This window comes from Mirounga leonina, unplaced genomic scaffold, assembly GCF_011800145.1.
Source record: "Mirounga leonina isolate KUSES-001 unplaced genomic scaffold, KU_Mleo_1.0 Mir_165, whole genome shotgun sequence".
NCBI classification, from domain to species: domain Eukaryota; kingdom Metazoa; phylum Chordata; class Mammalia; order Carnivora; family Phocidae; genus Mirounga; species Mirounga leonina.
Genome location: NW_023270415.1, coordinates 66,423,154 through 66,435,526, shown reverse-complemented (window position 1 = coordinate 66,435,526; position 12,373 = coordinate 66,423,154). Strand labels below are relative to the sequence as shown.

General features: G+C 46.8%; 1 long non-coding RNA gene across 1 annotated transcript; it reads left to right on the top strand.

Moving 5' to 3' along the window:
• The first annotated feature begins 923 nt into the window (after positions 1-923).
• On the top strand, positions 924-11,610 carry LOC118015190. The gene is made up of 2 exons (XR_004680556.1): positions 924-4,744; positions 7,689-11,610. It is a non-coding gene; the product is annotated as an uncharacterized LOC118015190 (long non-coding RNA).
• The last annotated feature ends 763 nt before the right edge of the window (positions 11,611-12,373 follow it).

Sequence of the window (12,373 nt, the reverse complement as noted above, 5' to 3'; positions counted from 1 at the left end):
TGCTCAAGCTCTCTCTCTCTTAAATAAATAAATAAATAAATAAATAAATAAATAAATAGAATATTTTTTAGAAAAAGAAAATGAAGAGGAAAACACAAGAGCCTCTGTGGGGCAGTACTGGTCATGGAAAGGGCAATGGGCTAGAAATTTTGGTCTCAGGGCTTCTCCTAACTAGCTATGAAGCTTGGGATAGGTCACTTCTGCCTCCAGGAAGCTCAGGAAGGTGAGGGAAGTGGTATCGCTCTTTCCCCAGCTAGCTCCCAGGGGCACTTCCACACAGCTGACACCCCACTCGTTCCCGGTAGGCACTCTGAAGTCAATCTACCAGTAACTCCTTATCTCTAGTCTTCAGTTCTGTGTCTGTGAAGTGAGGACACTGAAATCAATCATCTGTAAGCCCCTTCTAAGCCCTAATGTTTCAAGATTTTGAAAGGGATTTTTTAGGTCTAACTCAACTTTAGGGGCTCTGGGGAACCTTTCGAAATTGATGCAAAATGTCGTGTGTTTGTGTGCATGTACAGGTATGCATTTTTCTGGGGAGAGGGTTCTTAATGCTGTTACTCAATTCTAGGATGTTCTATAAGCGCAAAAGTATTAGGAAACAAGTGAATACTTAGCTTAATTGTATTAATTCATTTCATCATCATAATCGAACAAGCATCTATCTTATTGAGTATCTTTTATGGGTTCATATGAGCACACAGATGAATAAGACACATTTTGGAGAAATGTCCAGTCAATAAATCATCAACAGAGTTGTGTTGTTTCTCCTGGGATGTGTTGAATTGGGTTAATGTCAGAAATTTGGGGTTCTAGTCCCAACTCTGGTGCCTGGCTGTGACTCTGACCCCCAGTTTTCTCAAGCAAGATATAGCTTGCGTCACATACCTCCCGCTTACTCCTTCCGGTTATTCATTCAGTTGATGGAGCAACGTGGCCCTCTATGTCAGGCACTGTGCTAGGTACAAGGGGTACAGTTGGGATGACACTGACAACCTGCTCCCATGGAGGGACAGACTAGCTGGTAAGCTATGGATTTGATTTTCCTGGGGTGCATATGCTGCAGCAGGGTTGAGGAGCGGGAAATATACACTGTGATTCACCTCAGATCAGAACCAGAACAAGTGGCTTGGTTTCCCCTTCTTTTCTTCTTTTTAGAGGGGTATGGGGGGATGGGCTAGCCTGGTGGTGGGTATTAAGGAGGGCACGTATTGAGTGGACCACTGGGTGTTATACGCAAACAACGAATCATGGATCACTACATCGAAAACTAATGATGTAATGTACGGTGACTAACATAACATAATAGAAAAATTATTTTAAAAATGCTAAATAAATAAATAAATAAACATTAAATTGAGCCAAGGGAATAAGGAAGCATCTAGACAAGCCATATATACACGATGCTTCCTGAATACAGAGAGATAACAGAAATGGTAACTGTTTCTCTAAAAATGAGTGATGTGAGTTTTACAAATTGATCTCTGGGCTTTTGGAGATGTTCTGGGGCCGGCTTCCTGGAATTGGAAAGGATTGAGAACACGTGCTCAGACTTCTCACTCAAGTTGATAGATCGAGCATGGAAAAAAAAAATGCCCTCATTTCAAAAGACATAGAAATAATAAAAAAAAATATTTTAAAAATAGCCACAATCACAGAGAATTAATAAAAATAAAAAAGTAAAATTATGGAACAGCATACTAAAGGAAAAGAAATCTCAGCCACATCAGATCCCAGCAGACATTAGAGCATCAGCCTCAAAGTGTCAAGTGTATGCGCCTTTGAACATGGAATTCTTTATTGTGCCAAGTATACATGGGGATGGGGGAACAATCGGTTTTAACAAGCTTCCAGGCAGTTCTGAGGCACACTGGAAGTTTGAGAACCTCCAGACTTGAGCATTTTCTTTATAGGCATCCTGGAGAAAGCTTCTCCATTCTGAACAGCTCACAACTACCTCCTTTCTTCCTGCAAATACCTAGAACTTGACTGGCCTGATTTTGCCCACTTTTACCAACACCTGGTGTGGGTTGTGTAACAGGGACACTATCTTAACCTAAGAGGATGCAGTTACAATGAGGTGGAGTTCCAGATACCCATAAGGCAGGATGGAGTGGGACCTGGTATTTGGGGAACTGGGTGGCTTCCAGCAGCCACCATATTACATGGGGTGTTGCCTACCTGTGAAGCGGTTCTCTTCCAGGGAAAGCAAGCCATCCTTGTCTTCCCTCAGCCCCAGTCCTCTGGGAGTGGGCGTTCCTCTGTCTGAGTTCGTCTGCCTTTGTGTGTTTAATTAGTTCTTTGCTCCAAGATAGAGCTTGAAATAGAGTTTGCAATCAACTGTCATGAAGGGGCTGAGACCCACCTGTTCTGTTTTTCAAAGGGTTTATTTTCAGCCTCCCCGGTGCATGCCCCGTGGAAGCTCTTTAGGGAAGATCTTTTCTCTCTGCTAATTTAAGTGTTTACTGTCTGGTTTTTCTAGGTCTGAGTCCAGGCTCCTGACCAAAGGACTTTCATCATTTTTAAAGTGTTTATCTTTCCCTTTGGGTAAAAGGAGAGAAAAACAAGAGTTTCTATCAGTCACCAGTGGAGAAATGGTTGGAAGCTTGCTTTTCAATGAGATTTGTCTCCTTATGGTCCCATTAAGGTCTCATTATGGTCACAGAGGCCAGAACTAAGAGGAGTGGGTGGAAGGTGGTCTGGGAGCTTGCAGAACACTGAATACTATACTTCCCAGATTCGGTCCCTGGTTAGAGATGAACTTATCCATCTTTGGGTCTCCAGTTCTAAGTACAGAGGTGATTAGGAAATGCTGTTTGGATAAATGAATGAACGAATGACTGAATGGTTTTATTTTCCATTTGAATTGGTTTCTATGTTTCCTGGTTCCTAAGGCAAAAAGGTCAATCCCTTGATACGTAGTTGTGAATCTTTGGACAATATTCTGCAGGGTATAGAACAGTTCCGTGCTCACTGATTTTGATGGAGCCCTCCAGGGGCACTGAAGCTTGGGAGAAAAGTGCCTCCCAGCCACACTCTTTGGATGAAGAACGCGAGTCTTGGGGACGTGTAAGGCCATACATTCAGGAAGGAGCTGAATTGAGACCAAAAATTCACCTCTTCAGATTTTCCTCTCAGTTAGGCTGGTAATAGAATAAATTTGTAACTTCAGCCATGCTTGCTTACAAGGTGGGAAATGCTGTTTAAACAGAGAGCATAACGTTGAATCACAGTTTCAGTTCAGAGAAGGTATTTGGAGAGGAATAGGGTAATACAGTTTGTGTTTTGGGAGAATCCCGTACTTATAGTTGATTATGATTGTGAAGGGGCGAGTAGAGGAGCAGATACCTCCTAAAAATTGTGATACGACCACTGGATAATCTAAGATCATCCAGGGTAAATTTGGAACACATTTCCCATTTTCCCTACTCATTGTTCTGTTCCAGTTGATCAATGTAACTTTTGATCAATTTAAATTACTGGCTTTCTCTTTTTATTCCTATTGCTTAACAATAATTTAGTTCTTTTTTCTGATTCCCATGCTACCAATGGTTATTGCAGAAAGTTTGGAAAAAATAGAAAAGCATAAAGAACATAAAAATCACCCTCAGTCTTACCACACAGAGAGCAGTGCCGGTAAGGGGGTGTTGTATTTACATCCCAAATTTCATCCCCACACGCATACCAATCCACTAATGACCCTGGTTCTCATCAGCCTGGAGGGGCTGCTGGAGCCACTGTAGGGAGAAACCCTCTTCTTCCTCTCTCCACATTGTTGTCCCTCCGTAGAGACAACACACGTGCTAAGGCTTGAGGAGGATAGAAGGGGACCGACTGGTCCCAATTTGCCAGGGACTTCCAGGTTTTAGCATTAAAAATCCCACATCATGGCAATGCTTCGGTCCCAGGCAAATCGGGATGGTGGATTTATCTCTCCCACCCCAGTAGCAGAAAGGAAGAGCGCTGACTCATCCACCGGAGAGCTGGTGAGAGGCTGACACTCAGCAGCCCATTGCTCTGTTGGGCAAGGTTAATGTGTTCAAGCCACTGCTCATTCATGGCAGGGCTCTTGTTTCTTGTTGGATCTGTGCCCAGGCACAGTGAGCCTCATGATCTCATCATTCTCCATCTTCCTTAGCAGAACTTAAAGCAAAGTGGCGGACTGGTTAATAAGTTCATCCTGCTCTGCTGGCCCACAGACCTTCCATGCAGGGCAGGGGCAGGGGATGGTGACCATGACCGAAAGCAAGTTAAGGGGACATTGCTGCCATTGATAAAACTGATTCTTTGGTCTGTTTGGCTCCTTGTGTCTACTGTCAACTGGCTATAGCCCGGAAGGAAGGCAAATGACTAATTTATAGTCCCAATCTCCAACACACCAGTGCTTTGACAGAGAGACCCCTTTAAAGTAAGGAAAAGTCCAGGGTTTTTGGTGTGGATGCTAGGAGGGGCTTTAGCATAATTTGGCTCATTGTATTATTACCCACAGCTGGTATTCCTGAGTGTGAACAGGGTGTTTTGTTCATCGTGAAATGGGAATTATGAGAAATATTTTTCTTTATAGAGGAAGCCAGTTGGAAAAGCCATGAATTAGATTAATGATTTGTGATTCTTACAACCAGTTGGTGAATTTCCTACGGGCAGGTGTAACTCAAGTTGGCAGTTCTGGCTCAGTGAAGGCTGAATCAAGGTCAAGCAAAGGTGAAGTCTCCAACTAGACCCAGCCTTGGCAGCCGTGAAGCAGGTGTGTCAACCTTTCCTGTCTTTGCCTTCTACCTGCCCTTCTTTTGCATCTCTGGTTCCACCTCCTCCCTCTACCCTACTCTTTCTCACTGCCTTTTGCAGAGCTCCTTCATGTCTGAGCAACTCTTACCATCAAAGTTGACTCACTTCTGGCAGTTTTTTTACAAAACTAAACATACCCTTACCATATGATTCAGCAATCATGTTCCTTGGTATTTGCTCCTGTCCATACAAAAACCTACACACAGATATTTATAGAGCTTTATTTGTAATTGCCAAAGCTTGGAAGCAACCAAGATGTCCTTTAGTAGGTGAATGGTTAAATAAATTGTGGTACATCCAGATAATGGAATATTATTCAGTGCTAAAAAGAAACGAGCTATTGGGCCCCTGGGTGGCTCAGTCGGTTAAGCGACTGCCTTCGGCTCAGGTCATGATCCTGGAGTCCCAGGATCGAGTCCCGCATCGGGCTCCCTGTTCGGCAGGGAGTCTGCTTCTCCCTCTGACCCTCCCCCCTCTCATGTGCTCTCTCTCATTCTCTCTCTCTCAAATAAATAAATAAAATCTTTAAAAAAAAAAAAAGAAATGAGCTATTAAGCAATGAAAAGACATGGAGGAACCTTAAAAACATGTTGCTAAATGAAAGGAAAGGCTGAAAAGTTTACATACTATGTAATTACAGCCATATGATATTCTGGAAAAGGCAACATCATGGAGATGGTAAAAAACAAACAGTGGCTCTACAGGATGACTAGTGGAGCACAGAGGGTTTTCAGGGCCCTGAAGCTATTCCATATGATACTACAATGATGGAGACAGGTCACTATATATTTGTCCAAACCTGTAGAATGTACAACACCAAGAACAAACACTACTGTACCCTAAGGACTCTGAGTAATACTGATATGTCAGTGAGGGTTCGTTGGTTGTAATAAATGTGATTGGGGGTGTTGATCTTAGGGGAGGCTGTTCATGTGTGGAGTCAGGGGTACATGAGAACTCTATTTCCCACTCGATTGTGCTATGAACATAAAATTGCTCTAAAAAATAAAGTTATAAAAAACAAGCAAGGGGTGCCTGCGTGGGAAGAGACAGCTTTTATAACTGTAAAGCGAGGGGGTTAGACCAGTACCTTGTAAAGTCCCCTCCATCTTAAGACTACTTTGATTCTGGGGCGCCTGGGTGGCTCAGTCGTTAAGCGTCTGCCTTCGGCTCAGGTCATGGTCCCAGGGTCCTGGGATCGAGCCCCGCATCGGGCTCCCTGCTCCGCGGGAAGCCTGCTTCTTCCTCTCCCACTCCCCCTGCTTATGATCCCCCTCTCACTGTGTCTCTCTCTGTCAAATAAATAAAATCTTAAAAAAAAAACAAAACAAGCAAAACTGATCCATCCCAAAGGTCCTTCTCTCAGGGTTGTGAGACAAAGGGCAGGGATGGATTGAACCTGCCAATCTGGATAGGGTCAGTATCTTGACAGCTCCTTCTGCCTATACCCAGGGTTCCCACCCTCCGCTCAGAGCCTTCACACTGACATTTTCCAAGTAGTAGTGATTTCCCTGGATTCTGACTCCCACCCTACACTTCGACCCTTCTTCCTCTTTCTGGTCTCCCCACATTCCATCCTCTCATCTCCTTTTCTGTCTGGGAACCCTTCAGATTCAGGGTTCCGCTGGATGATCTTCCTGACTTCAGTTTTGGTCCCTACCCACATTTCTACGAGTCTTCCCTCCCGCCCCCACACCTCCTGGTTTCTGCCCAAGCAGCAGGTGTCTTAGACCACTCAAGCCAATAGCCCTGGCACCAAATAATCCGGCAGAAGCCCACCTCTGGTGGCTTTCTCGGCATGCCTGTCTTCAGGGCAGACAGCAAGGAAATCGCTTGGTTCCCAAGGCAACCATCCCCTGGTCCAGAGGAGGAAGGTGTCGAGGGACAGAGCAGTAGGTTTGCTGGCAATTTCCTCCCACTGGAGACGTCATGGGTTAAGAGACAGGTCCCAAAGGGAGGACGGATGTGGAGCCAGCCTGTGAGAGGCAGAACCACTGACATTTTCCTTGCTTTTCTACAATGCAGAGAGCAGTTCTACCTCCCCTGTCTCTGTGTTCCCACCAGTGCCGCGCGGGAGGGACAGCGTGGTCAGCCTCCTGGGGAGGAGGGAGGCACGGGAGAAAGAGCAGGGGTTTTGAAGCCTGGAAGTTCAGGATCCAAATCCTGGCTGAGCTCTGCACTAGCTGAGGAACCTCAGCCACAGGTTTAGGTTTTAATATTCTTCTATTGAGTGCTCACACTATGCCAAGAATTTGACTTTCTTATCACATTTATCTTCGTAACTGGCTGCACGATTGGGACTATTGTCCCCATCTTACATCTCACAGGGAAGGCAAGTGCTTAAATCTGGATTTAGATCAGATTTCTGTGATGTCAATGCTCAGGCTGGTTCTTCATCCCTGGGCTGCCTGGCCCCTCCTCACGGGCACAGGGACAGGGTCCAGTCCCGGCAGGGCTATGAGGCAAAACAGCAAAGTGAGACGAAACGTGGGAGGAGACAGAAGCCTGGGCCAGCCATGGAGCTGGAGGCCTGGGGAAGTGGGAAGAGCTGCTTTGGAAGGATTTGACCCTATGGAGGACATAGTCCTGACATTCACTTGCTCTTTACGCAGTCTTTTCTGGAATCCCTGGCTGACAAGATCCAGGCCTGGGGAAAGTGCCCAAATACGGCTGCCCAGGCCGGGGCCCTGTGGCTCAGGTTCCAGATGTGAGGAGGGGGACTGCAGGTGAAGCCCCACCAGACCCTTCCACAACGCCCCTGCTCCTTGATTCTGTCAGGCTGCTCACCGTGGCCATCCCCGCTCTCTTGTTTCCAAAGCAGCCAGTGTTTTGAGGAATGACATCAGTGACCCCGGGGGAACTGGGTGGTCAGTTGCGACCTGTTTTTGCATATTCATTTGCAGAAGCAAGAACTGCAGAACCATGACAACACAGGAGCTTTGCGGCCAGAGAAGACCAGGTGTGAATTTGGATTCTAGCACGACTGACTAGCTGGGTGACTGTACAATTTACCTGACCTCTCCGACCATCTGTAAAATAGGAGAAATCCGGGGAGGGGGTGTGGGGCTGAAGCCAGGGAAGGCCACACCAGTGGTGTCACTCTCATCCACTGCATCCCAGGACCTGAGTGTTGGTTTGGAAGGCTGGGGTGTCGTCGTCAGTGCCGGATTAGTAAAGAGGCCTTGCAGACTGTCCGATGCTGATTAAAGTGCACGGTAGACCGAGGCAAACACCAGAATTCTGATGTATTCATTTATAGTGAGAAATAGATCTGTCACATGGACTAGAACTTTCCCATTAGCAGGATCAGCAAGTCACTCAGGAAGCCAAATCTCCAACAGGAGATTACCGGAGCAAGTATAAAGCAGAGAAGGCAGACGTTGTGCTAATGTAATAAGTATGTCTGAGGGCCGACTTTATGCTTGCTATGGGCTGAATCATTTTCCCCAAAAATTCATATGTTGAAGTCCTAACCCCCAGGACCTGAGAGTGGGACTGTATTTGGAGATAGAGCCTTTCAAGAGGTAATTAAATTAATATGAGGCCATTAGGGTGGCCCTCATCCAATGTGACCTGTGTATTTAGGAGGAGATTAGGACACCGATGGAAGCAGAGGGAAGACCACATGAGGACACAGGGAAGAGACAGCCATCTGCAAGCCAAGGAGAGCAGCCTCAGAAGAAATCAGCCCTGCCGGCCTGCTGACATTGTGCTCTCAGGGGTCCAGCTTCTAGAACTGCAAGAAAATTAATGCCTGTTTGTTAGCTTGCCCGGTCTGTGGTATTTGTGGTGGAGCTGGAACTGACTCACACAATGCCAGACACTGGTGTAGAGACTGTGGGGGCGGGGTAACATTTACCCTCCTGGAGCTGCCGTTCCCTCGAGGGAGACTTGAGTCCAAAGCAAGGAAGCCAAAGAGTCTCTCTGAGGAGAGACATGACACAGGAGCTGAGACCAGAGAAATGAGAATGAGCCAGGCATGGGGGAGCCAGGAGACAAATATCCCAGGAGGACAGACTTGCAGGGGCAAAGGCCCTGGGGCTGCAGGACCCTGGGCAAGGTCAGGGAACACGAAGGAAGCAGGGGAGCCTAAGCAGATGAGCAGGGGCACGAGGGGCCAGGGGAGATCACCGAAGCTGCAGGGCCAGAGTGTACAGAGCTCATGAGCCAGGCTACAGAGCTGAACCTTTCTCCTCAGGGCAGTGAGCAGTAACTGAACCTTTGCAAGCAGGGCCACAATACAACCTGGTCTCCACGTTTAGAAGATCACCCTGGCTGCCACAGGGACACCAGGTGAGAGGTTTTTGCAGCAGTTAGGCCAGCCACGATGGTGGCAGAAGAACTGGAGAAGACTAGAAGGATGTCGATATTTTGGGGGTCTACCCCATATTGACAGGCACTGATCAATGGAACTTGGAGGGTATGGGAAAGAGTAGAATCAATGACAGCTCTCAGGATTTTGGCAGATGTGTCCACGGCAGTTGCATTTATCTAGCTGAGGAACCTGGGAGATGGTGGATCAGAGGTTCTATGCATATCTATTAAGCATACAAGTGACTTTGCCAGTGGGACCAGAATACGTGAAGTCAGTGAACAAGTCATCTCCCTGAAGAGCTCTCTGGGTACTCAGACCAGGTGTTAGATCCATCCAACTCAAACTAGCTTAACACAAAATATATTGGCTAAAGTAACTGGGAAGCTCAGGGGTAGGTATGTGCTTCAGGCATGGCTGGATCCAGTTTGCTTTTCTCTCCCTCTTTCTCTCTCTTCTCTGAGATGCTTTCTTCTGGGCTGATGTTATCCTCAGGCAGGCACTTACCATAAATTTTCCTCCCACCACACACAAAAGAGTGAGGGGCAGTGGTAGTCTCAGGAATGACTGTTATTCACGTGGCTTGGGTCACATGAACAACCCTGAATGACTCACTGAATTGCTGTGCCCTTGGGCTGGAACACTCACAGGCTGAGTCGGAATACATGTCTGAGGGAAGGGAGGTAAATTTATCTCCACCTAAAACCCCTTGGACTGAAGGTGGGAAAGAGATGGTTCCCCCCAAAGCAAGGGATCCTGAGCAGATAAAAACAACAGCGGGTGATTATGACCACATTCCACCATGCCCTGGGTAAAGATTGACTTTATTATGTTTCAGCCCAGAGATCCCACCTATTTCTAAGCTTAGCTGAGGCTGACCTGCTTCTCACACTGACCAGTTACCTCCAGTGGACAGTCTCCTAGTGTAGTTCTTGAAAGTCAATTTTATTTCCCTTATTCCTGGTTTTTCTAGAAGGAGGGCACACCGTTAGCCTCAGGGAACTGAGGTATATGTAAATGAAGAATCTGGCACAGTGCAAAGCACACGGTAGACCCTCCATAGAGGGCAGTAATTATTATAGTCATTTATTGGACAAGTGTCTACTGACCTACTGACCTGACATGCAAGACACGCCTGGGGAACTTGGGATTTGTATTCTCAGCTCGAGCCTCAGCTAGGGGTCAGTCCTATGAGGCCTGTCTGGAAAGTCATGGCTCGCACCTGCACAGGGTTCTTCCTAAGAGAACTTAGGAGGCTCCTGGGAGAGAACAAACACTGGATGAGGAAGGGCAGACGTCAAGAGCTTGGCCAGCATCAAAAACTCTAGTCTTCCGAGGGGAGGCTGGGTGTGAGTGAAGCCCAGGGCTCCCCAGGGGTTTGCCTCTATGCCCCACCCCGGGGCTGATGCCTGAACGCTCCAGAGAGGGCAGGGAGGGAAAGGAGCTGCTGGACTGAGAAACCTGGAGGGCTGTGGGACAGAGCCGCCCTGGGCCAGGCCCATCCAGAGCACACAGTCGGTGGGGGGAGGGCCTCATGCCTCTCAGCCCGGCCATAGCCCTGGGAATGACAGTCGTTCTAGCTGAAAACACAGGCATTAAGTCCCTTTGCTGAAAATCAATTCTCTGAAAGCTAATTTACTAAAAGCCAATTTACCAAATGACCAAGTCACTGAATTCCTGAGTTTTTATGAAGTATTCTTTTCTCTCTCGCTCCCGCCCCTGCCCGGGTCTCAGCTTCTATGTGAGCGGTACTGGTGGTGAGGACAGGGAGAGGGATTGTTCTTCAACGTGGGCCACCACGGTCTATCTTTTTGTGGACTCCTGTGCTGACTCTGCTCCTGAATCTGGCCAGTCCCTGCCTCTTGCCCTGCCCTTCTTCTACCATTTTGACTCAAATGGGTATGTTTTCCCTTAAAAGCAATTGAATATCATCTGTAGTTTTGGAGACATGCGCCTCGCCATTCTGTATCAGTTAGGATTGCTATGACTGCAAACTACAGAAAACCTAACAGGTTAGGGGTTGTTTTCTCCCCTGGAAGCAGGGGAGTCTGAAGGGGAGCAGTGCGGCGCTAAGGCTTCTTGATGCGTTTTCACGGCAGTGGCCTCGGCTTCAGACCTCATGTGAAGAAATGGCTGCTGTACCTCCAAGTATCACATTTACATTCCAAGATGGGATCAGGGGACAGGATAAAGGAAACAAGCTGTGCCTCAGGCTCCAGCCACTTATTAATATCCATCATTGGCCAACACTTGTCACATGGCCACCCCAGTCTCTGCCCACTTATCTGATCCTGCCCCTGTAGCTAGAGGTGAAATATGGTGGGTGAACTGTCCTAGGCCTGGGTGAAGGTTTTATTTAAAAGGTTCTGGGGCTGAGTGAGGGAACAAGACTTTTTTAGGAGGTCGGGTTCCTATAGATTACATTGGATCAAGAGAGTTGTGACTTTGGGGTAATTACTATGACTGCAATCCCCTTTCTACCCATCAGTTGATAGGACCTGAGGAAATTCAGTCTGCAGGGATAAAAACGGCATGGTGACAAGGACATACTGATTCTAGAGCCAGAGAATATACATGTGGATCATGGGAGAGGTAAGTAAAAGTACACTGGGGCTTGGCAGAAAGAAAGGAACAGCCCTCGCCCCCGGTGGGGAGGCGCTGAGCATCACGTACCTCTTGATGGTTTTTTTGTTTTGTTTTGTTTCTTTTTGGAAGTACAGTTGACATACAACTTCTGTTAGTTTCATGCGTACAACATAGTGATCCAACAGTTCTATACATTACTCAGTGTCTACCACAAGGAGTATAGTTACTATCTGTCACCATACAATGTTATTACAATAGTATTCACGATACTCTCTATGCCGTACTTTTCATTTCTGTGACTTATTTATTTTGTAACTAGAGATTTATATCTTTTAATCCCCTTCAGCTATTTCATGACCGTGGGGACGGACCTAGAGGGTATTATGCTAAGTGAAATGAGTTCAATTTCACATATATGTGGAATCTGAAAAACAGAACAGAAGAAAGAAGAACAAAGACAGAAACAGCCTCATAAATACAGAGAACAACCTGGTGGTTGCAGGAGGGAAGGGGTGGAGGGGATGAGGGTCATGGACTCCTAAGACTTATTTTTAAAACTGACATTAGTGCATTGAACATTGGCATCGATGCAAATTTACTTCTGCTTCGTGGCCACCACTGCTGCGTATATGTGCATGGATCCTGACTGATCCAGCCGAGCTTCCTGAATGGCAGAGGAAGAAAAGGGCC